At 45.5% G+C, this 24,725-nt stretch overlaps 1 protein-coding gene and 1 pseudogene across 1 annotated transcript in view; both read left to right on the top strand.

The window, feature by feature from the left end:
• Positions 1-24,725, top strand: part of LOC134932324 (uncharacterized) — a 176,556-nt gene that overhangs the window by 22,747 nt on the left and 129,084 nt on the right. The window lies entirely within an intron of this gene.
• Positions 23,201-23,319, top strand: LOC134937652 (5S ribosomal RNA; annotated as a pseudogene).

Genomic DNA, 24,725 nt, shown 5'->3' with positions numbered 1-24,725 from the left:
CACAAGGGCTTTGTCCATTATGAACTGACTCCGCGGTGGCTGCCTGGTTGCCATGGCTATCTAGGACGCCATCAGGCTGTGTACCGCCCTATCCAAGGAATTATCAACCACTCTTTTGATACGGGGAACAGGACTGCTAGCACAACGAGTATAAGTGGTGGTATCAGCCAGTTGACGCTTAATTTCATGATCATAGTCACTGGAATTCTGGACGACAACTGCCCCGGCCTTATCGGCGGGACGTATCGTAATGGACTGGTTACCCCTGAGTGACCTTAATGCCTTCCACTGATCAGATGACAAATTGCTGTGGGTCGAGGTATCTCTATCATTGTCAACATCCTGTTCAACCATACGTAAAAATGTGCGTATGCTTGAATTTGAACACTGTGGATCAAACAAGCTTGGTTTACGTAAAGATCCAAAATCATCACTGTCAACTTGAGTGTTAGTATTATTATAAAAAAATTCTTTTAGTCTCAATTTACGACCGAACTTTTATTGGTCCACAGCCTAATTAAAGCGATCATGTTTCGACGTGGGAACAAATGACATACCCAAGGAAAGTAATGACAATTCTTTAATCTATGTGAAGACAGATTAAACACCAAATTTAGGTCCGGCGTCTCCTCCTCCCTCTTCTCCTTGTGACCCCTCGCCTCGGGTGGGGCCTCCGCATGGAGTGGTGTTGCCTAAATAACCCCTCCTACAGTGATCTAAAAAAGCACTAGGTAGATGGGGGGCAGAATTATCAGTATCAGAGGTTGAGGGTGAGGTAGTAGCCTCAAATCTATCAAAACCCTTCTGTCTGAAATACCTTTGTGTTCTCTGACGATGAGCACCCTGTATATTATAGATAGAGAACATAGGATATATTACTCCTATATTTTGCCCCTCTATCATTGTTGGACTAGTCCGGGGTTAGCCATTGGTTTTTTGATAGTGCCGCCTTTTCTGGATGTGCTGTGGGTATTTAAGGGGCCTGTTAGGCATTGACTGCCTGACACTGGTACATATGAACAGATGTAATCTGCTGTATACGCTGTGCTTGTTGCATTTCCTGATGATGATCTGGAGGGATCGAAACGTCGATTGAATTACCTTTTTGAGATATTACCTTGATAAGTATGAATTAAAATCAATGCTTTTTTAAATGCAAAACTCTGGTGAGTGCCCCTTTATGATGGCTTTTTATATATATATATATATATATATATACATACCTAGTGTGGGGTATGCAGCGGCACTCACGGGTATTATGTAGATGGAGTAAATCAGGCGACCAGCACCTTTCCCAGCAGGTTGACCTGCTAGGAAAGGTGCTGGTCACCTGATTTACTCCATCTACACAATACCCGTGAGTGCCGCTGCATACCCCACTCTCTATTGGTCCCCATTCTCGCGGACTTTGGATGGCACCCAGGCATATACTGTTGTACCTGAATTGAGTGCCGGCTGCTGTCGTATATATATAATGAAGATATGGAAGCCGCACTCACAAATCCTTTTCATACAACAGCTGGGGTGCCAAATCCAGAGCAAAGTCCAATCCAGACAAAGTCCCAAATATATTTTCAAGAAATAAGGATGCACTCACCAGACTTCTTCAAAAGTACAAAAATGAGCCTTTAATGTCACCAGCACATACTCACAAGGTCATGGTCAACGTTTCGGCTCACCACAGAGCCTTTTTCGAGACCAGATTACCAGATGCCATCTCCCTTGCACTGATCTAAATGCATGGGCCATATATACCCTCACTGTGGTCACGCCCCCTCAGTCACCAATTAACTCCAAAAGTTATCAATCTATAGGGTTAAAGATGCCAGCAGCATAGCACACTGAGAGCAAGCCAGCACAGATTTCCACATACAATATGTCAAAAACCCAGAGCGGGCTCAAAAAAGCACCTTGTTGCCAGTTAAAACATTTAAAGTCCGCCGGTGGAACGCACGCCAGACTCCTGGAACGCACCAGACTTCCGGTCCGGTGCGCGTCACTTCCTGTATCTGATCATGTAGACCCGGTGTAACGCACGCGCGGGCTGTGAAGCGCATCGCGCTTCCTGTCCAGCCAGCGTCACTTCCTTTGTGTAATATACTATCTAATCAGCGTTGCTAGGTAACGGTCCAGCCGGTAATAAACATGAACGATGTTATTTTATACGTTAATAGCATACCTAAAATATAAATAAATACTGGACTACCCATTACAATCTCATTCATAGTGCCGAACAAAGTGACTAATGTTTAAATATATGGAAACCATTACTGGGCTATTTAGTTTATAACCACATACATATACCAAACCTCCTCTATTACTTATATAATAAGGCTATAAAGGTACCTGCCAACCCCATATATATAATCGACCCGCCTACAGACAGTACTCCTTGATGCTGGCAACAAGTGTATAATACCTGAACCAAACTACTCCATGTGCTTTGCTGCTTACATCACTGAATCATGATCAAAGCCTTTCTATAGCAACCCAGTGATCCACAAGCGTAGTATATATGGCCCTATCAGGACAATGGTCAAAAACATGAAAGTATTATGCTAATTAAATTAACACCAAACATAGAACACATATCAGGTGCACAAAAAGTATATGTACAGTGCACATTATTGTGAATAAATCACATCAATACATGAATTAAAACAAAAATCAAAAACCAAAAACATGGATCAGAGGATATGACAGCCGACACACTACAATGATCAGAACACCCCAGCACTGTCAAAAACCAGAAAAAATGAAAAAGAGAAAAAAATTATACGTAAACCCTAGTTAAACTAGGGGTTATCAAAGAACATGAAAATATGAAAATTACGGCTAATCAGAGAAACAATCTGAACAACCATCATAGAAACATGTGTAACGGGTTCTGTTCATTTAAGCCCTTTGGTGATAATGTCCCCAAGAAATGAATCCAATATGCTTCTCTCTTTAACAGCACCTTATCCCTATCACCTCCCCTAGGCAAAGGGGGGAGCCAGTCGATCATCATGGAACGCAGGGTAGAGGGTTGATGTTTATGTTGCAGGAAATGTGCAGCAACTGGTTTATCAGTCTTGCCTGTAGAATATGCCAATTGGATGGACAACCGGTGCTGATTCATTCTTTCACGGAACGTCCGGACCATCTTGCTAATATACATTTTCCCACGTGGGCAAACCAGATAATAGACAACATGATCCATAGTGCATACCAGATGATGTCTTAATTTTATCTTTGTCCCATACAGTGGGTGGTTGAAGAATTGTCCCGTAACCATGGATCTGCACGTAGTGCATTGGAGGCACTTAAAACAACCAGGGCATTTATCAAGCCATCGATTACGGTCCACTGGGCCAGGCTTCATCGTCGGTCTTAGTAGTATGTCTTTCAGGTTCTGACCCCGTCGTATACTAAACAGGGGAGGTATCGGTCCGAGAGATTTAAATCTTGGATCAGAACAGACAATCGGCCAATTTTTCTTTACCGACTTTTGCAATGACCTTAGTCTGGTGTTGCAGCTGGTTTTAAAAATCAGACGACTAGACTCACTGGCTTGTTTAGATGAATTCTCGCCCACAGAATAGATTCTACGTGCCTTGGCAAGGCACCTCAAGACATCATTTTTCTTATATCCACGGCTCAGGAATCTCTCAGCACACTCCTGTAATTGACACTCAGTTCTTTCAGTGTCAGAATTGTTCCTCAGAACCCGAAGAAATTGTGAGACTGGTAAATTGGATTTTAGTTTATCCGGGTGATGGCTCGTAGCCCACAGCAGCATATTCCTGTCAGTTGGTTTACGGTACAAAGTAAACTCCAAATGGGGGGGCTTAATGAAAACAGTGACATCCAAAAAGTTAATCGTGTTGTTACTAATGCTGGCAGTGAATCTAATAGGGGTGTTCAAACCATTGAGTGCGTCAACCATAGCATAGAATGAAGTTGTTGTGCCTTTCCAAATCATGAAAAGATCATCTATAAATCTTTTGTAATATACTAGCTGATCAGCGTAAACTGGAACAATAAATTCATTCTCGTACTTTGCCATATATAAATTAGCGAACCCCGGGGCCAAATTTGACCCCATCGCTGTCCCAGTACGCTGCATAAAATATCTGCCCTGATATTGAAAATGGTTAAGAGACAGCACTAAACGAATCAAATCCAGCAAAAACTAAATGGGGGGCCCTTCATAAGGCCCTTTCAACAAAGCTTCACGTACTGCCACTAAACCCTCTTCATGAGGGATCACCGTATACAATGAGCTGACGTCAAGAGTCGCCAACAAACAATCAGAGGAGATATTGTCCAGAGAACTTATCCCTCCCAGAAAGTCATTGGTATCACGTAAAAAGCTCCTCGTGTTCTTTACACACAGTTGCAAAAAATGATCCACAAAAATCGCCAATGGCTGCAAAAGGGAGCCCCGCGCTGAAATAATGGGGCGTCCAGGCAACTTAGTCAAAGATTTATGGACTTTCGGGAGGGTATAAATTATCGGACACACTGGAAATTCAACAGTAAGATAGTTGTACACATCCTCATTAATCCAGTTATGTTAAAAGGCTGAACTAAGTACAGAATCAACCTCCTTCTTAATACCCGGAATAGGATTGAACTCAACAGATTCATAGGTATCTTTATCAGCCAATTGTGAACAGATCTCCTTATCGTAGTCAGCGAAATTCTGCAGCACTACTGACCCGCCCTTGTCGGCGTTCCGTATAACAAGATTATTATTGTTCCTTAGGCCTCGTAAGGCCACCCATTCATTGCTGGAAAGATTCGAATAGTGCCTATCATCTTTGGGTGTTACTTGTGTCACATCAGAGTTTACCAGCCTCATGAAAGTCCGTAGACTTGCATTGTTGGAAACCGGATCAAAATTACTTGGATTCCGAAATACCTTGGATACAGTAGAAACAGTTTCTTTACGGTTAAATCCTGACCTGTCAGGTTGGTTATCAAAGAACTCACGTAGCCTAAGTTGTCTACCCATTTTGTAATGTTCAATAGACCACTCAAACAAATTAAATGTATTGGTCGGTACAAAGGACAAACCTTTAGTGAGTAAAGATGTTTCAGCTTCAGTAAGCTGATGATCGGAAAGGTTAAATATTAAGTTTTTGACCCCTATATACTTTTTGTGCACCTGATATGTGTTCTATGTTTGGTGTTAATTTAATTAGCATAATACTTTCATATTTTTGACCATTGTCCTGATAGGGCCATATATACTACGCTTGTGGATCACTGGGTTGCTATAGAAAGGCTTTGATCATGATTCAGTGATGTAAGCAGCAAAGCACATGGAGTAGTTTGGTTCAGGTATTATACACTTGTTGCCAGCATCAAGGAGTACTGTCTGTAGGCGGGTCGATTATATATATGGGGTTGGCAGGTACCTTTATAGCCTTATTATATAAGTAATAGAGGAGGTTTGGTATATGTATGTGGTTATAAACTAAATAGCCCAGTAATGGTTTCCATATCTTTAAACATTAGTCACTTTGTTCGGCACTATGAATGAGATTGTAATGGGTAGTCCAGTATTTATTTATATTTTAGGTATGCTATTAACGTATAAAATTACATCGTTCATGTTTATTACCGGCCGGACCGTTACCTAGCAACGCTGATTAGATAGTATATTACACAAAGGAAGTGACGCTGGCTGGACAGGAAGCGCGATGCGCTTCACAGCCCGCGCGTGCGTTCCACCGGGTCTACATGATCAAAAAGGAACTCTTTCTTTTCCCTTCCATTTAGAGTTTACAAAAGTAACAGGGTGAGCAGAGATTTTCAGATTTACAACATATTCTAAAGTGTCTCTTCAAATGGGTAACAAACAGAGAGTTCATGCTAAGAAAACTAAAGGGGTGACAGCTCTAACACCTCAGATCAGGAACTAATGTGACCCTATTAAAGCCCCACAGTTGGAGAGTGAAGTGCAGAGTTTATTGGAGAGTAATCCATATCTTGGGGAAGATTTTAGCATGGAACCTTTTTGGTGTCACACGATAAGCATACTTACCTACATTTTATTTCTCCTCTCCGGGAGAAGCCCGGAAAGGAGACGCTGCAGTGTCTTCGGGGGCGGGGCCGGACTGTGACATCACTAAGCCCGCCCCCCGCATCGGGACATGCCGCGATTTGCGGGTCCGTGGGAAGGGGGCGGGGCTAAAATGACGCGATTTGCGTCATTTTAACCCCTTCTCCACCCGATGGACCCGTGAATGCGGGAGGTTATCTCTCCATCCTGCTCGCATCACTAGGGTGCGAGCAGGATGCGGGAGACCTGCCCCCTCTCCCGGGGTGCGGGGGGCTACCCCAAAAAACGTGAGCCTCCCGCAGCTTCCGGGAGAGTAGGTAAGTATGACGATAAGTGACCTTGAAAAGAATGTCCAATTAAAGGACCAGGAGCTAAAAGAGCTTAAGGAAAAATTTGATTTTCTTCAACGCAGATATTTATGGTGTTGAGCGATTATTGGCCAACTGTGCATGCGACCCAGAGTGTGCCTGGAGATGTTTGCTGATCTGGATTCATGCGAGCAGGACTGCCTATAAGAATTATGACTCCTGACAAATGATGGTCCTGCGCCCCCTTTCTTTGAAAGAAGAGTTTGAAAAATGTAATATCTAACAAACTTAGCGGTAAATTTACTAAGATGGGAGTTCTATTTAATATGGGATGTTGCCCATAGCAACCAATCAGATTCTACTTCTCATTTATCTATCACATTCTAGAAGATAATACCTGGAATCTGATTGCTTACTATGGGCAACATCCCATCTTAAATAGAACTCCCATCTTAGTAAATGTACCCTTTATTGATCATTGATATACACAGAAAAATGTGGTACTTAAATGATTACTTATTATATTACCTACAGCTCCCCCCATAGTTTATGTATCTAAGGAACTTGCAATAATTAATCCCTCCTAGCCCCTCCCCCCCTTTCAAAACAAATTCATCACTAATGTTTAGGATTGCCTGATTCACAGAAACCAACCACTGTCCACTCCTATGTATTCTAGGATAAGGCAATATATGTCATTCCGCTCCTCCAAGCTCCTCTGCACACTTCACATAATTTTGACCGTGCAATGTCAACTGTGACCAGATGACTTCATTGAGACAGATGCCAGATAATCAGGTGAACACCCTTTCAGACAGTATGAAAAATTATGGAGAAACAAAAATATCAAAAAAATCAGTACTTCCCTTATCTGTCTCTGTTCTCCTTAAGTTCCTTCACAGGTTTCTCAACATATGTACTTGTGGTATATTCTGCAAATTCACACTGGAATGGAAACAAGCCTTTGTTTTCTTTTCACAGAGTCATATTTCCGTTTCAGTGTAAATTGGCAGAAGATAGAGAGATAAGGGACATACTGGGGGTTTTTCTTACTTTTGTTTATTCAAAATTTTTCATAATTTCTGTAAAGGTGCTCAGCTGATTATTTGGGCCCCAGCGCCCCTCGAGGTCAACCCTTCTGTATACAGCACACTACTAGGCTAAAGCTTTTTGTCCCCATCCGAGGACCTCACTAAATCATCCAGTCTGTAGTAGTGACTGGCAGTGTAAATAATAACATCACCACCACAACATCTCTAGTAAATACATGTACTCTCCGGTCCTAAGTCATGCACAATCCACATGCAATGATGAGTGTTTTTTTTGCAATAGCGCAAACATATCTGTAATCCCCTACAGCAAGTGCTTTACACTGAGTGTACTCTCAAATGTGCTCTTGTGATCGGGTCAGGCAGTATCAAAAATAGTCAGTTTAGTGCTCATGTTATGGGAGTGCCGCTGGCGCATTAATACAAGTGACTGCGTTCCCAGACACACAGTTGCAGATATAAAAGGCCATGATCAGACGGAGAAACTGTACCTACCTTACGGCTGGTGCAAGTTTAGATGTGTGACCAATGGTGGCACATAAGGGTGCAGCAATCAATATTACAGCGCGCATGGATGCTGAAGTGGGTGTCTCAGTATTTGCACATTCAGCTGAACGGATGTACATAGGGCAAAGAGTTGGTAGAAGCATTTGCATAAGCTCGCAGACATGCGTGCACCTTTGCATGTGACTCAGAATCAGGCCCTCTAATAAACAAAATCTAAAGCAGAAAAACTTACTGTGTCCCAATTCATTTGCAGACAATTGGAAATACTGGTGACAGACAACCTGGTGCACTGTCCACTTTCATCATTCAATATCAGTCAATTAATATCATCGTAATGTCACCTTGCTATGTTACCATACATTTTAGCAATCAATAAGTCTGGGGTGCTGTGCTATAATTTCAGTGTATATTAATGTACTGTATGGTCAACTTCATTGTATGACCTTTCTTGTTCTGGTCATAATTCTCAATATTTATTTATTCTGTATGTAAGATCAGTTTCTCCTCTTCCTCCATACTTAGGGGTAGTTGCATGAAGCAGTGAAAAGAGTGGCGAAGTGAGCCAGTGGAGACGTTGACCATGGCAACCAATCAGCTGCTACCTACCATTTTATAGAATTTAATTCATGCTGATTGGTTGCCATGGGAAATTTCTCTACTGGTCCACGTCTCCACATGGGGTTGGGGTGGGGGTAAAGGCCAAGGACTACTGTAGGGCCTGGAGCCCCAGTTTCATTGATTATTTTACAATAAAAATTATTTATACATTATCAAATAAATATTATTATTATTATTATTATTATTAACAACTACCAATTAGTGCAATAGCTATTAGAAAGATAGATACATTCAAATTGTTCATCTTTCTCATTATGACCTCTCAGCTTTGATTGGTGCAAGCACCTGTTATATTTATTTCCTGTGCACTCCTCAAACGCTGGTTATAGTTCCTGCTTCTTGTGAGAAACTGCCATTCCTGTGAGCTCTTGTGCTTAAGAATCTTTGCTAGATCCGGTCGTGTCTGGATCCTGTTTGCCTTAGCATCAGGTGTAGTGTGGATTTTTCCACACAATGGCCCTCATTCCGAGTTGATCGCTCGCAAGGCGATTTTAGCAGAGTTACACACGCTAAGCCGCCGCCTACTGGGAGTGAATCTTAGCTTCTTAAAATTGCGACCGATGTATTCGCAATATTGCGATTACTAACTACTTAGCAGTTTCAGAGTAGCTTCAGACTTACTCGGCATCTGCGATCAGTTCAGTGCTTGTCGTTCCTGTTTTGACGTCACAAACACACCCAGCGTTCGCCCAGACACTCCCCCGTTTCCCCGGCCACTCCTGCGTTTTTTCCGGAAACGGTAGCGTTTTTTCCCGCACGCCCATAAAACGGCCTGTTTCCGCCCAGTAACACCCATTTCCTGTCAATCACATTACGATCGCCGGAGCGATGAAAAAGCCGTGAGTAAAAATACTATCTCCATTGTAAAATTACTTGGCGCAGTCGCAGTGCGAATATTGCGCATGCGTACTAAGCGGAATTTCACTGCGATGCGATGAAAAATACCGAGCGATCAACTCGGAATGAGGGCCAATATTTATTCTTTGTACTATCTTTATCTTTAGTATTTCTGCTAGCTATCCATTATCATAGTTTTTTGCCTACAGCTGCTTCACACATAACCACCACATTTGCCTCTATCACCATAGCCCCATTCCACAACAGTGACTCTCCCTGGCCTCTTTTGTCCGTGTACTTTGTCTCAGCTGCATTAGTCTGTTCTCAGACCAATTCCTGGTCTCAGTCTTTCTCTTCCTGTCCTTGTCTTTTCTACTAACAGATAACTCTGGTCATCTTGAAGGTAAGCTCATACTGTTGCCAGTGGCGTAAGTCCTGGTGGGCATCCCAGTACTGGTAGGCGGGTCTAGCCTAATGGGAAAAGCACCTCTTATAGGCAAGAAGACCTGCTGGTGCACTCTACGAGTCTTACTGTCAGATGTCTGGGGTTATTGTCCAGAAGATCCAGGGTTATTGCCTACAAGATCTTCATCTTTCCAAGTTCATCCCACTCATCATCTTCAGTCACCCAGGTCTTCACACCAGTCTGCCCAGGTACTTTTCTCAGACTATAACACAGTTGCAGTACTAATAATGAGTCTGAGTGACTCATTCTAGTGCACTGGCCAGCCAGTCACTGCGGATCCGTAACTATAGAGTAGGCAGTCCAGCCAGAAGAGAGGAGGGGGCCCCTCCCTTTCTCTTAAGGGACAGCGGCTGTCAGAACATCTAATCAGTGCCGCACACACTTCCCCTGCAAGGGATCTGTTGTGTGGTGGCTGATCCACCAGTGTGCTGCAGCCGTACTATCCCTCCCAAGTACACTTTCCCTTCTTCAGGATCCGCCCCCTCCTTTTCCTACTCTACTCCGCTCCCTTGGATCCCTCCCAATTAGAGGACCAGGCCTGTTTCCTTCTTCCCCTCTACCCTGCCAACTGCTGCCTTAGCTCACCTTCGCAGTCGCTTCAATTGCGACTGCCTATCAAGTAATTAAAGAAATAAGAAGGTACTGACATACGGAAAGTTGTGCCATCAGGACTGACTGTGTGCAGTTGTGGGGCTGTGAGTGCTACTGCTTAACATTGTGCCGAGAGCGGGCTGCAGATATGGGGGGTAATTCCAAGTTGATCGCAGCAGGATTTTTGATAGCAATTGGGCAAAACCATGTGCACTGCAGGGGAGGCAGATATAACATGTGCAGAGAGAGTTAGATTTGGGTGGGTTATTTTGTTTCTATGCAGGGTAAATACTGGCTGCTTTAATTTTACACTGCAAATTAGATTGCAGATTGAACACACCACACCCAAATTTGACTCTTTCTGCACATGTTATATCTGCCTCCCCTGCAGTGCACATGGTTTTGCCCAATTGCTATCAAAAATCCTGCTGCGATCAACTTGGAATTACCCCCCTGGTCTGTGAGACACTTTATATGCAGTGGTGCAAGTTGATTGCTCCAAGCATGCTTAAAGGGTTTGGAGGTGACATGCAGTGATTTCTTAATCAGTGCATTTTTGCAGGTCCATAGCTGTTGGGGTCTCAAACCATCAGCTGGAAGGTCATAGGCTACATACAGTACTTGTGAATTAGTACATGCAGTGCATAGCAATTAAACATGCCAAGCTGTGAGTCCTTTTTACCTGGTAAATTGACACTTTTCCCAAGAGGTTCTGTGGCTTCTGCACCTGCCCTGTGCTTAGTTAAAAGTTAAATAATACCAATATTACCACTGTTTATCCACTTTAAAATAAAGAAGTCTATGTATTGGAACTTACTGTTCATTTCTTATGCTATATGTACTGTTAAGCGGTATTATTTTTGTTTTATTGTATGAATATAAACAAAAGGTTTTGATGAATTGTAATATATTGGGGGGGGGGGGGGGGGGGGGGGAGGGGATTTTTTTCACTGTTGCCATACATATTTTCCACTTAAGTTCTTTCTAACAGGGAACTTAGTGAAATAAGGCTGCCCAATAATCTGATATTATCCATTCTCTTTTGAATTAGTGCAATTTGGGAGTTTGTAGTCAATAATAGGATTTTAAATACCTACCGGTAAATCTATTTCTCGTAGTCCATAAGAGATATTGGGGATAGATTAGTAACATGGGTTATAGACGGCTCCAAAGGCCCTAGTGCACTTTAAATTTCTTCAACTGGTTGTGCTGGTTCCTCCCCTCTATGCCCCCTCCTACAGCTCAGTTATAGGTAAAACAGTGCCCGAAGGAGAATGACATACTTGAGAGAAGGAACATAACGACAATAAGCGTGGTGAGATTTACACACCAGCACACCAAAACATAACTGGGCCAGCAACGGCTGGCAACATTAACAGCAACAGCTGAACAGGTAACACATAACAGAGAACCTGCAGAAAGTCACCGCACAGAGGCGGGCGCCCAATATCTCTTATGGACTACGAGAAAAGGATTTACCGGTAGGTATTTAAAATCCTATTTTCTTTAGCATCTATAAGGGATATTGGGGACAGATTAGTACGATGGGGATATCCCGAAGCTTCCAGAACATGCGGGAATGTGCGGATACATCTACAGCACCGCCTGCCCAAACTGGGTATCCTCTTTGGCCAGGGTTTCAAACTTGTAGAACTTCACAAAAGTGTTCTTCCCCAACCAGGTAGCAGCTCGGCATAGTTGTAGGGTCAAGACTCCACAGGCAACCGCCCAGGAAGAGCCCACCGATCTGGTAGAGTGGGCCTTTAGAGACTGTGGAACAGGTAAGGCTGCCGACGCATAGGCCTGTTGGATAGTAAGCCTAATCCAATGAGCAATGGACTGCTTTGAAGCAGGGCAACCCTTTTTCTGCGCATCATACAGCACGAACAAGGAATCCATCTTTCTGATCAGAGCCATTCTCTTGACATAGATTTTCAAGGCTCACACTGCATCCAATGCCTCCGGAGGAGCAGAAGTGCCAGAACTGGACGGAATCACAATAGGTTGATTCAAGTGAAATGCGGAGACCACCTTCGTCAGGAGCTGCTGTCTGGTCCTGAGCTCCGCACTGTCCTCGTAAAAGACCAAGTAGGGACTTTTACACAATAAGGCCCCCAATTCTGGGTCATGCCTAGCAGAAGCCAGGACCAGTAACATCACCGTCTTCCACGTGAGGTACTTGTCTTCTACCGTCATCAGAGGTTCAAACCAGGAGGACTGTAGAAATCATAACACCACATCCAAATCCCAAGGTGCCGTAGGTGGTACAAATGGAGGTTGTATGTGAAGCACCCCTTGCAAGAAGGTCTGAACTTCTGACAGGAGAGCCAACTTCATCTGGAAGAAGACGGAAAGTGCTGAAATCTGGACCTTAAGGGATCCGAGACATAAGCCTTTATTTACTCCAGCCTGCAGGAAACTAAGGAATCTTCCCAAGTGAAATTCTGCAGATGAATATGTGCGTTCCTCGCACCAAGAGACATATCTGTGCCAGATATGATGATAGTGTTTTGATGTCACAGGTTTTCTGGCTTGCACCATAGTGTCAATGACCTTTTTGGAAAGCCCTTTGTGAGCTAGGATGTTCCGCTCAAACTTCCATGCCATGAAATGTAGCCGCCGTAAGTCCAGGTAGACCACCAGTCCTTGTTAAAGAAGATCCCTTCTTAGTGGTAGAGGCCAAGGGTCCTCTACGGACATGTCCAGAAGAGCCGCGTACCACGCTCTTCTGGGCCAATCCAGGGCAATCAAGATTGCTCTCACTCTTTGATGCCTGATCCGCTTGAGCACCCTTGGGATCAGCGGAATCAGAGAAAACAGGTAGACCAGCTGGTAAGGCCAAGGCGATGTCAGCGCATCCACTGCACTCGCCTGAGGGTCCCTGGTTCATGAGCAATAGTAGCAAAACTTCTTGTTGAGGCGAGAGGCCTTAAAGTCAATCTATGGGCACCCCCACCTGTCGATGATCTGTTGAAACACCTGAGGGTGTAGTCCCCACTCCCCCAGATGGAGGTCGTGGTGACTCAGGAAGTCCACTTCAAAGTTGTCCACTCCCGGAATGAAGATCGCGGACAGTGCTCTTGCATTTCTTTCTGCCCAGAGGAGTATTCTTGACACTTCTCACATGCAGGCACTGCTTTTGTCCCAAAAAATATGGTGGATAAACCACCAATACTCCAGGCGCAATAATCAATAAATGTTTCTTATACTCTGATTTTTGTCCCTCCTTGTCGATTGTTGTACGCCACAGCTGTCGCGTTGTCCGACTGAACCTGGATTGCCCGATCCCAGATTAGAGGGGAGGCCTGAATCAGAGCATTGTAAATAGCCCGAAGTTCCAGAACGTTGATCGGAAGGAGGACCTCTTGGGTAGACCACCTGCCCTGGAACTGTGCCCCCTGGGTGACAGCTAACAATCTTCTCAGACTCGCATCTGTCTCAGACAATCTGTCGCCAATATCCCTTATGGATGCCAGAGAAATCCTGTTATATAACGAGATTCATGGTAAGAACTTACCTTTGTTAAATCTCTTTCTGCGAGGTACACTGGGCTCCACAAGGATTGGACAATGGGGTGTAGAGTAGGATCTTGATCCGAGGCACCAACAGGCTCAAAGCTTTGACTGTTCCCAGAATGCACAGCGCCGCCTCCTCTATAACCCCGCCTCCCTGCACAGGAGCTCAGTTTTTAGTTAACCAGCCCAATGCAGTAGCAGGAAAAGATACGACAACGGTTAGTAGCCACATACACCACACTCTCACGACAAGAGAAGTGTTAGCGGCTAATGCCATACCAACCCAAAGAAGCTAAGTGCGTCAGGGTGGGCGCCTTGTGGAGCCCAGTGTACCTCGCAGAAAGAGATTTAACAAAGGTAAGTTCTTACCATAAATCTCGTTTTCTGCTGCGGGGTACACTGGGCTCCACAAGGATTGGACAATGGGTATGTCCTAAAGCAGTTCCTTATGGGAGGGGATGCACTGTAGCGGGCACAAGAACCCGGCGTCCAAAGGAAGCATCCTGGGAAGCGGCAGTATCGAAGGCATAGAACCTTATGAACGTGTTCCCGGAGGACCACGTAGCCGCCTTGCACACTTGTTCAGGGGTCGCACCACGTTGGGCCGCCCAAGAAGGTCCAACAGACTGAGTAGAATGGGCCGTAATGTGAGTAGGAGCTGATAGACCAGCCTTCACATAAGCATGTGCAATCACCATTCTAATGCATCTGGCCAGGGTCTGCTTGTGAGCAGGCCAGCCACGTTTGTGAAATCCAAACAAAACAAAAAGAGAATCAGATTTTCGAACAGAAGCAGTTCTCTTCACGTAGATACGGAGTGCCCGTAACACATCCAAAGACCTCTCTTTGGGAGACAGATCAGGAGAGACAAGGGCCGGAACCACAATCTCCTGATTAAGGTGGAATGAAGAAACCACCTTAGGTAAATATCCGGGACGAGTCCTAAGAACCGCCCGGTCACGGTGAAAAATCAGATATGGGGAACTACAAGACAAGGCGCCCAGATCCGACACTGTTCTAGCAGAGGCAATAGCCAGCAAGATCACCACCTTAAGGGAAAGCCACTTAAGGTCAGCTGAACCCAGGGGTTCAAACGGAGGCTCCTGCAATGCCTCCAAAACCACGATGTCAAAGTCGAAAAATATTCCAGAACACACAGCACGTACAAAATACACACACATGCCCACTGCGTGTGCACTTGTTCCGCCGTGCGTGCACATATCCGCAATTTGCGTATGGTCGCTCCCGCGGTCCTGCGCGTGGTATGGGTATTTACGGCGGAGTTTGTGAACGCATGTAGGGCTATCAAAACATTACATATTTAATCCAAATAGTACACATTGTACACATAGTCCCCCTGCACCACATCAGCAAGTATCAACAGTTTAAATGATTCCAGGACTAAGGGATTCGCCTTTGCATGATAGGAAGGGACAGACTAAGGTTATAAGGTGGTGTCTCTGGTATCCAGCTGTAGGGTATTTTAAGGGTAACATTCCGGTGGTGGTTTGCGGAAGATCGCATGTTCCTGTGGATAGTTATGTGCAGAAGCAGAATATAGATATAAACTGTATTTACTGTATATTATGTATGCGGCGGGAATCCAAAGGAGACCACCCACAAGAGCAGTTGAGAAAGACATCGCCCACCTTTTCAAATCAACCTATGACCTCTCCTGTAATGTAAAGATGCATCCCTGTGTCCAATGGACAAAGGGATTACAGTATCCATTGTATTGCTTTTGGAATACTTGTATAAATAAAGCCTGCTGCAGGCCTGCCAGTCAGAAGACTCTTAACGTTATCTACCTGATTAGCGGAGGACTGGACCAGGAAGCGCATGCGAATATTCTCACGTATGTACATTGACTGTAGCCATTTACTCTGTTGTATTGTAGTGCATAATTTGTATTGTTAACCCCCTTTCAGATATATTACTCTGTGGTGTCGGAACCCAGAGATTAACTACAAATCGGTGTTGTGTCTTCTTTTCCCTGCTAGGGGTTTAAAGTGTATTACATTGCCTAACTGTATAAGGTTTTAAAGTGTATATATTGAGTGTGTACGTGCTGCGTGTACTTTGTACCCCCAGCGCTGCGTTTGTACACAGGGTCCGTACACAGTACGGGACTCATTACGCAAATAGCGTAAAAGGGTATATAGAGTGCATATTAAATTTAGCGTCCGTAGCGGCTACATGGTAAAGGTGTGTTTAAAGGTATAGCTTTATGGTTTAAGATAATATCGACATTATCAACGACAAGTCCCAAGGAGCCACAGGCAGGACATAGGGAGGTTGGATACGCAACACACCCTGAGTGAAAGTATGAACATCAGGTTAAGTAGCAATTTTTCTCTGAAACCACACCGACAAGGCAGAAATATGAACCTTGAGGGAGGCCAGACACAGGCCTAAATCTAGGCCCTGCTGCAGAAAAGCCAAAAGTTTGGCTGTACTAAACTTGGAAGCGTCATAATTATTAGATGCTCACCAAACAAAGTAGGAATGCCAGACCCTATAGTAAATCCGAGCAGAAGCCGGTTTCCGGGCCCGCAACATAGTTTTAATGACCTCTTCAGAAAAACCCGTAGCCCTCAAGACGGTAGCTTCAAGAACCACGCTGTCAAACACAGCCGGGCTAGGTCCTGGTAGACACAGGGGCCCTGAACGAGGAGGTCTGGGCGTTGTGGAAGCAGAAGTGGACACTCTGACGATAGGCCTTGCAGATCTGAGAACCAGTGCCGTCTGGGCCACGCCGGAGCTATGAGAAGCAGATTTCCTTTTTCTTGCTTGAACTTCCGAATTACCCTGGGCAGGAGTGACACCGGAGGGAACACGTACGGCAGCCAAAACCTCCATGGCACCGCCAGCGCATCCACGAATGCTGCTTGAGGATCCCTTGTCCTTGCTCCGAAGACCGGAACCTTGTGATTGTGTCGAGACGCCATCAGATCTACATCTGGAAGACCCCACTTTTCCACTAGGAGTTGAAACACTTCTGGATGAAGGCTCCACTCGCCGGCATGCACGTCCTGACGACTGAGAAAGTCCGCGTCCCAATTCAGGACTCCCGGAATGAATATTGCCGATATGGCCGGTAGATGGCGTTCCGCCCAACGTAGAATCCGTGAGACTTCCTTCATTGCTGAACGGCTTCGAGTGCCGCCTTGATGATTTATGTAAGCTACAGTGGTGGCGTTGTCCGACTGTATTTGAACAGGATTGTTCTGAATTAAATGCTGGGCCAGGTTCAACGCATTGAAGACCGCCCGCAATTCCAGAATGTTGATCGAGAGGAGAGACTCCTCCTTGGCCCACCGACCCTGAAGGAAGTGTTGCTCCAGCACCGCGCCCCAACCTCTAAGACTGGTATCTGTTGTCAACAGGACCCAGTTGGATATCCAGAAGGGACGGCCCCTGCACAACTGTTGGTCCCGGAGCCACCAAAGTAGTGACAGATGGACCTCCGGAGTCAATGAGATCATGTGAGACCTGATCCGGTGAGGCTGGCCGTCCCACTTGGCTAGAATCAGCCTCTGGAGGGGGCGAGAATGGAATTGAGCATACTCCACCATGTCGAATACTGAGACCATGAGGCCCAGCACCTGCATTGCCGAATGTATCGACACTTGTGGGTGAGAAAGGAAGCAACGAATCCTGTCCTGAAGCTTCAGGACTTTCTCCTGAGACAAGAACAACCGCTGATGCACCATGCTCTGAGCAGGGACCAGGGAGGATTTCTTCCAGTTGATTAGCAACCCATGGGCTTGTAGAAACCGGACCGTCATATCCAGATGACACAGGAGAAGTTCTGGGGAATTTGCCATGATTAACAAGTCATCCAGATACGGCAGTATCCTGACCCCTTGACGGTGGAGTACCACCGTCACCACCGCCATTACTTTGGTGAAGACTCGCAGAGCCGTTGTCAAACCAAAAGGTAACGCCCGAAACTGGTAATGAAGGTTGCTAATAGCGAACCTAAGGTATTGCTGATGTGACGCTGCTACAGAAATATGCAGGTAAGCATCCTGTATATCCAGGGAGACCATGTAGTCCCCAGGTTCAAAGGCCAGAACTATAGAGCGAAGGGTTTCCATACGGAACTTGGAAACCTTCACAAACCTGTTCAATGCCTTGAGGGGACTAGAAACAGCTGAGAATAGTGCCCCCGGCCCCTCTGAGCAAGAGGCACTTGTACTACGACTCCTGTATCCAGGAGGGTTTGTACCACCGAATGCAGAGTGTTTGCCTTTGTCTGGTCCGACGGGACGTCTGACTGGCAAAATCGATGAGGGGCTCGGTTTTTGAAGGCTATGGCGTAACCTCGAGTGACGACTTCCCGTACCCAGGCATCTGAAGTGGTCTTCAACCATTCCTGGGTATACCCTAGAAGCTGGCCCCCCATCCTGGGATCCCCCAGGGGAGGCCCGTCCCATCATGCGGCAGGCTTATCGGTCTTGGAAGCTGGCTGACGGGCAGCCCAGGCTCTTTTGGGCTTCGGCTTACCAGGTTTGGAAGTGTGGGCCTGCTTGTGGTACGCCTGACCTTTTGCTTTACTTGAAGGGCGAAAGGACGTACCTTTAGCCTTCGACACAGAAGGAGCAGTATTTGGTAGACAGGCAGCTTTGGCAGTAGCCAAGTCAGCCACTATCTTATTTAAGTCCTCCCCACACAGAATATCTCTCTTGAAAGGGAGTACCTCCAGGGTTTTTCTAGAGTCCAGATCCACAGACCAGGATCTCAGCCACAATATCCGGCGATCCAGGAGTGACGTAGTAGAGGCCTTGGCTGCTAGGATACCGGTATCCGAAGCCGCCTCTTTAATATAGCGAGAAGCTGTGACAATATATGACAAGCATTGTCTAGCATGGTCAGAGGAGATTTCAGTATCTAACTCCAAGGCCCACGCTTCAATATCCTCGGCAGCCCATGTAACTGCAATAGTGGGCCCTTGCGCAGCACCCGTGAGGGTGTAAATCGCTTTCAGACAACCCTTTACACGCTTATCCGTAGGCTCTTTTAGAGACGTGACGGTAGTGACAGGCAGAGCTGAGGAAAACACCATCCTAGCCACATGTGAGTCCACTGGAGGAGACGTTTCCCAATTCTTAGACAGCTCTGGTGCGAGGGGATAGCGAGCCAGCATTTTCTTGTGAGACACAACTTCGTACCCGGGTTTTCCCAGGGTTCCTGACGTATATCCACTAGGTGGTCAGAGGGAGGTAAAACTTGTTTAACCACCTTCTGACGCTTGAACCTCTCTGGTTTCTTAGGAGGGACGGATGGCTCGGGATCATCCGTAATCTGTAGAATTAACTTAATAGCCTCCACAAGATCAGGAACATCCACATGTGAACTACCCTCCCCATCAGCCGTATCTGAGTCAGAACCTGTGGGGTCAGTATACATGGCGTCTTCATCAGACGAGGTGTCAGTGACAGCAGTGGATGTGAGGAGACAAGCGCTCGCTTAGAGGACCCCTTGGACTTAGGCGAGCGATGGTCAGACTTTTTAGTAGTCAGGGACTGGTTCAACTTCTCTAACTGAGCAGATAAATCGTCCGCCCACGGCGGGTTAGCTGCAGGGACCACATATGGTTGTACCGGCATTGGGGGTCCCATAGGGGGTGTTAGTTTATGAACTAGCGTATGCAGAAGCGTGAAAAAAGCGGCCCACGGTGGGTCAGTATGTGCCTCCTTTGCCACAGTCCCACTGGGGGGCAAGGAGCCCCCAGAACCAGAGCCCACGGCTGCTATATTCACCTCATATGGATCTGTGGCTTAAGCAACACCGGCATTGTGTTCAGCCCCAGAACCGTTACCCTCAGAAGCAGACATGATATACTTGCAGTATGAGGTAACACAGTACAATTATCAGCAGCACTATACCTCCAAACCCAAACCCCTGCTCAGTGTAGTCAGCACCAGCAGAGATAAAGGAGAGATATGGTGACTAAATCACAGAGAAAAATACGTAATACAGTATATCTTTGTGAAAATCCTATATTAGATAAAACCTGATGCACCAAGCCACCTCAGGTTATAGAATATAGGGATAGCAAGTTGAGTGAAAGACACGAAATGGACAACACTCAGCTATCTAATGCACACACACAGATGGTCACAGTTTGTACAATGCAGAGGTTAGAGGTTATTACTGACAATAATACTGCACTGGACTAGCTTACACAGCTATATAACAATAGATATAACAGTACACAGTAAGAACTGGATGTATATCACAGGGTAATTGTACTATAAAACCCTGACTAAATGCACTCTTTCTTACTAACACTGACTAAAAAAGGCAGGTAGAATACTTAAGTGTCATGTAAAGTCACAGCACTGACAACCAGGCGGCTTTACATAGGAGGATTTGCCCAAGCAGTCCCAGGAACAGTGAGCTGAGGGATAATGGCGCCGCAGACACTGACAGGGAGTGTGGAAAAGACAGAGATGCAGCTCCAGGGTGGGAACACTTGCTAGAAATGGCGCCCTGGGGCTGGGGCTTCAGGTCTAAGCCTTATCCCTTCTGCTGGCAAAACCACCAGGTACTGTGGGCGATATAAGAATTGGTTTATAGAGAAAACCTGACCTGCGCCTATGCCCTGGTGATCTAGTGGGATCGCCTGTATCCACAGTGTCCACCGCAAGTGCGCGCGGCCCACCTCCCACTGACCGCGCCGGATCACGATAAAGACCGGGTCCCACAATCGGGACCCACTTACCACCTCCCGAAGCGTGGCCACGCGTTCCTGGAGAGCCCCAGCCATGTGTGTCTAACATAAAGAAAACCGGAGCCTCCGCTGTAGGTACCCGGCAACCAGAGCTCGGGAGTGTACAGCGCCGCTGGGGAGAGCTGGAGCTGCAGCAGTGAATGTCACAAAACATTTACCAAAACTGCTGCCCTTGAAGTCTTCACTTTTTACCTCATAAAAAGATTTTCTTAGGGCTGCTTGGAGCAGCCCCTCTGTTAAGTGCCTGCTTACTGCAGCACCAACTTACAAAACTGAGCTCCTGTGCAGGGAGGCGGGGTTATAGAGGAGGCGGCGCTGTGCATTCTGGGAACAGTCAAAGCTTTGAGCCTGTTGGTGCCTCGGAACAAGATCCTACTCTACACCCCATTGTCCAATCCTTGTGGAGCCCAGTGTACCCGGCAGCAGAAATACTATTTTTTTCCCATCACATTGCTGGATTTACAGGGTAACTGTTCCTGACTACTGGAGGCTTCGTGTTGGGGACTTTTAAGTGGCGATTCACTGCTTGTTTCACGGAGCTCTCTGTGGCCGGTCCCCCACTCCTGGTGTTGGCGTCTCTCTCTACCTCCGACTCCTAGGGCTGGTTAGCAATTATATACTTATCCTGCAGTTCTCACCCTGCTAGCAGTTGTGTTTGGTTAGAGACCCTTGCTGCCTTCTCTCCTTCGGCCATCCGACTGTTGCTGCTGTGTTTGGGGCATGGTGCTTGCAGCTTGGTGCAATCTTGCCTGATCACTGTGTGTCTTGTTCATGCACTCCGAGGATCTGTGCTCCTTTGGCGATACTCTGCTACTGGCTAAGGGCGCTCCTTCTATACTTTACTTGCCTGCTTTCTCAGGTGACTGTGTCTATTGCGGTAGCTGGTGGGATTTGGTGGTGTACCGGCTGCCGCCATTTGAACACCGCTTTCCGCCTTCCTTGCCTGACCCTGTCTAAAGATGGCTGTCCCTATACACCAGCTTCTTCTGGCTATACATGCCTCTACCAAACGGCTCCTTGGTAAATTTGATAATGTTGCAGCTGACATCTCCCGGTCTCTGGGGGAATCCTTTGGGTCCCTACTACCAGAGCCACTCCTGGACCCATCCGGTGTACAAGATGTGCTTTCGCCTGTGTCTGTATTCCTGTCCGCTGATGGATCCCTGGACTCCGGCAATAACCTCCTAAAAGTGGATTCTATTTTTCTGGGGACTGTATTGCAGTTTTTTGTCCGCTCACCCATATATTTGAAGTGTTCATAGCTGGCCGGGAGGTTTCGACATCTGGCTTTTATCTCCTGTTGTGTCTGGCCCTGGATGACTGGGGATGTGACTATCTTTGCAATCCTACATGTGTTGGAGGACTGGCCGGACTGATACTCAATGGCCCTCATTCCGAGTTGTTCGCTCGGTAAAAATCTTCGCATCGCAGCGATTTTCCGCTTAATGCGCATGCGCAATGTCCGCACTGCGACTGCGCCAAGTAAATTTGCTATGCACTTAGTAATTTTACTCACGGCTTTTTCATCGTTCTGGCGATCGTAATGTGATTGACAGGAAATGGGTGTTACTGGGCGGAAACAGGCCGTTTTATGGGCGTGTGGGAAAAAACGCTACCGTTTCCGGAAAAAACGCAGGAGTGGCCGGAGAAACGGAGGAGTGTCTGGGCGAACGCTGGGAGTGTTTGTGACGTCAAACCAGGAACGACAAGCACTGAACTGATCGCAGATGCCGAGTAAGTCTGAAGCTACTCAGAAACTGCTACGAGGTGTGTAATCGCAATATTGCGAATACATCGTTCGCAATTTTAAGATGCTAAGATTCACTCCCAGTAGGCGGCGGCTTAGCATGAGCAAATCTGCTAAAATCGCCTTGCGAGCGAACAACTCGGAATGACCTCCAATGTGTATTATATAATACCTATGGTGATTTTGTGATGGTGATGTTTCATATTGTATATTGTGGAATTTATATATCCTTATCCGGGTATTTTCTGGCTATGGACAAACTGAGACACTCTATTTAGCCTGATTTACTATAAATAAACAATTAACTCCTGACACATAATAGGTTCTTTTGACACATTTGTCCCCTTTTTTTCCAAGAGATTGCTTTTCAACAGATGATCTGCCCTTTGGGCAAATCTACAGCCGAGGCTGAGCCTGAACAGCAATATAGACTTTCATTTTTTGGAATAGTGTGTCCTTTTTTTGGATTATAAATCTTGCTAATAATTTATTTATATTTGACTGATTCCTATCAGCTGTATTTGGCCTATGTGCACAGATTTATAAAGCAATCATTCTTCTCTGTTCTTTTTCTTATATACCCAATTCATGCCATATTGGCATTTATTGCTATTATTCTCTTTCCTTACACTCCTGCACATCTGTGCCCATGTGCTCTCTCATCCAGTTCTTCTCACCACGGTGGTGGTGACCAATGTCTGCGGAAGCCCCAGCTCTGGACAGCAGAAGTACATCTCTGTTTACTAGGAATAAGTACTCACTCATCCACCTGCTTACGGCCATACTCCACAGGAGATGCCTAATCTCGTCTGATCTTGGAAGCTAAACTCTGGAAGGCCTGGTCAGTACTTGTTTGGGAGACTGCCAAGGAATACCAGGTGCAGTAAACTTGGTTGGAAAGCAGCAGGAACATTCCCTTAATCTTCAACCTTATTTCCCTTTTTTCTTCTTTCATTAGAACTAACAGAACGACCCTCCCAAGTTTTACAGGTGTACTTTCCCACAAACTTGCTGTGTCTCAACACCACCTCTTCATGACTTAAACCACTATCTGTTGGTCATCACTAATTTCCTATCAACTCAGCAGATTTTATACACTCTTGTCTAATCCGCTGCATTAAAATGCCTATGGTGACACCACTGTTAGACATCTATACAGAAGGTGGATCCACACCACATTAGGCAACAAACCTTTCAATCTATTGGTGCTCAGATTAACCCACGGGATATCACCTTAGGAGACTTTGGCTATTCACTCATTGTCAGTGGACATATGTTAAGCCACTCCTGTGACTATATATAATACATTTTCACCTTGGCAGTATTTACTGTTAATTAATCTTATACAATTCTGGTATTTATATTTGTATTTAAAAATACTTGATCTTGATTGTCACACTATATCTTATATGATCCTAAATAAAGGTTAATTTTTATTGTCTCATTTTTTCATAAAGAGTGCCCCAGCACAGAGTCTTTATTTTTTCCTCCTTATTTTCAATGTAAACCCACTGACCCTGGGAGCACCACCGACGGCATATTTACACATCAGTGTTACATTTCCGATGTCGGTCACGTACACATTTCCTCATAATAAGGTCTTGTCTGTTATCATTTACCAGTGCGGAACACCTTCTTTTTCTGCACTAAGCAGTGATAAGAGCAGAGAAGTGAGCCAGTGGAGAAGTTGCCTATGGCAACCAATCAGCAATGAAGTAACATCTATAATTTGCATACTATAAAATTATACAGCGCTGCTGATTGGTTGATGGGGCAACTTCTCCACTGGCTCACTTCTCCGCTCTTATTACTGTCTAGTAAAGGCCCCCCTTAATACCTGTCGATGTGTGTTGCATATAGTGTGATTATCCTTTTGTATGTTCTATGACATTTGCTTATGGGTGCCACCCTGCCATGCTGATCCTATCTGTTTACTGTATATGGGCAATTTATATGTCCTGACGTGTATAGTATGACTATTCTTTTGTATGTTCTATGACACTTGTATATGGGTGTCGATCTTATATGTTTATTGTATGTGTACCTTATCTGTCCTGACATATTTGCTATTGTATAGGGTTCTTTTTGTGGGTTTATATGTTTTTTTTTGCAAAACTTATAATACAAATTATTGAGTGAAAAAAAATACCAATATTGAATCTTTAGCTGAGATTAGTGACCAATGAATGCCTACATATCTCTGCCTGCTGGCACATATACTGTACTCTGTTTCGGACTACACACAGGTTCCCAGTTGCTGATGGAAAGAGGTCTTCCTCATGGGAAGTTCATGTGG

This window comes from Pseudophryne corroboree, chromosome 6 (assembly GCF_028390025.1).
Source record: "Pseudophryne corroboree isolate aPseCor3 chromosome 6, aPseCor3.hap2, whole genome shotgun sequence".
NCBI lineage: Eukaryota > Metazoa > Chordata > Amphibia > Anura > Myobatrachidae > Pseudophryne > Pseudophryne corroboree.
The sequence above is the reverse complement of the archived record's forward strand: the minus strand, read 5'-3'. Positions and strand labels throughout refer to the sequence as shown.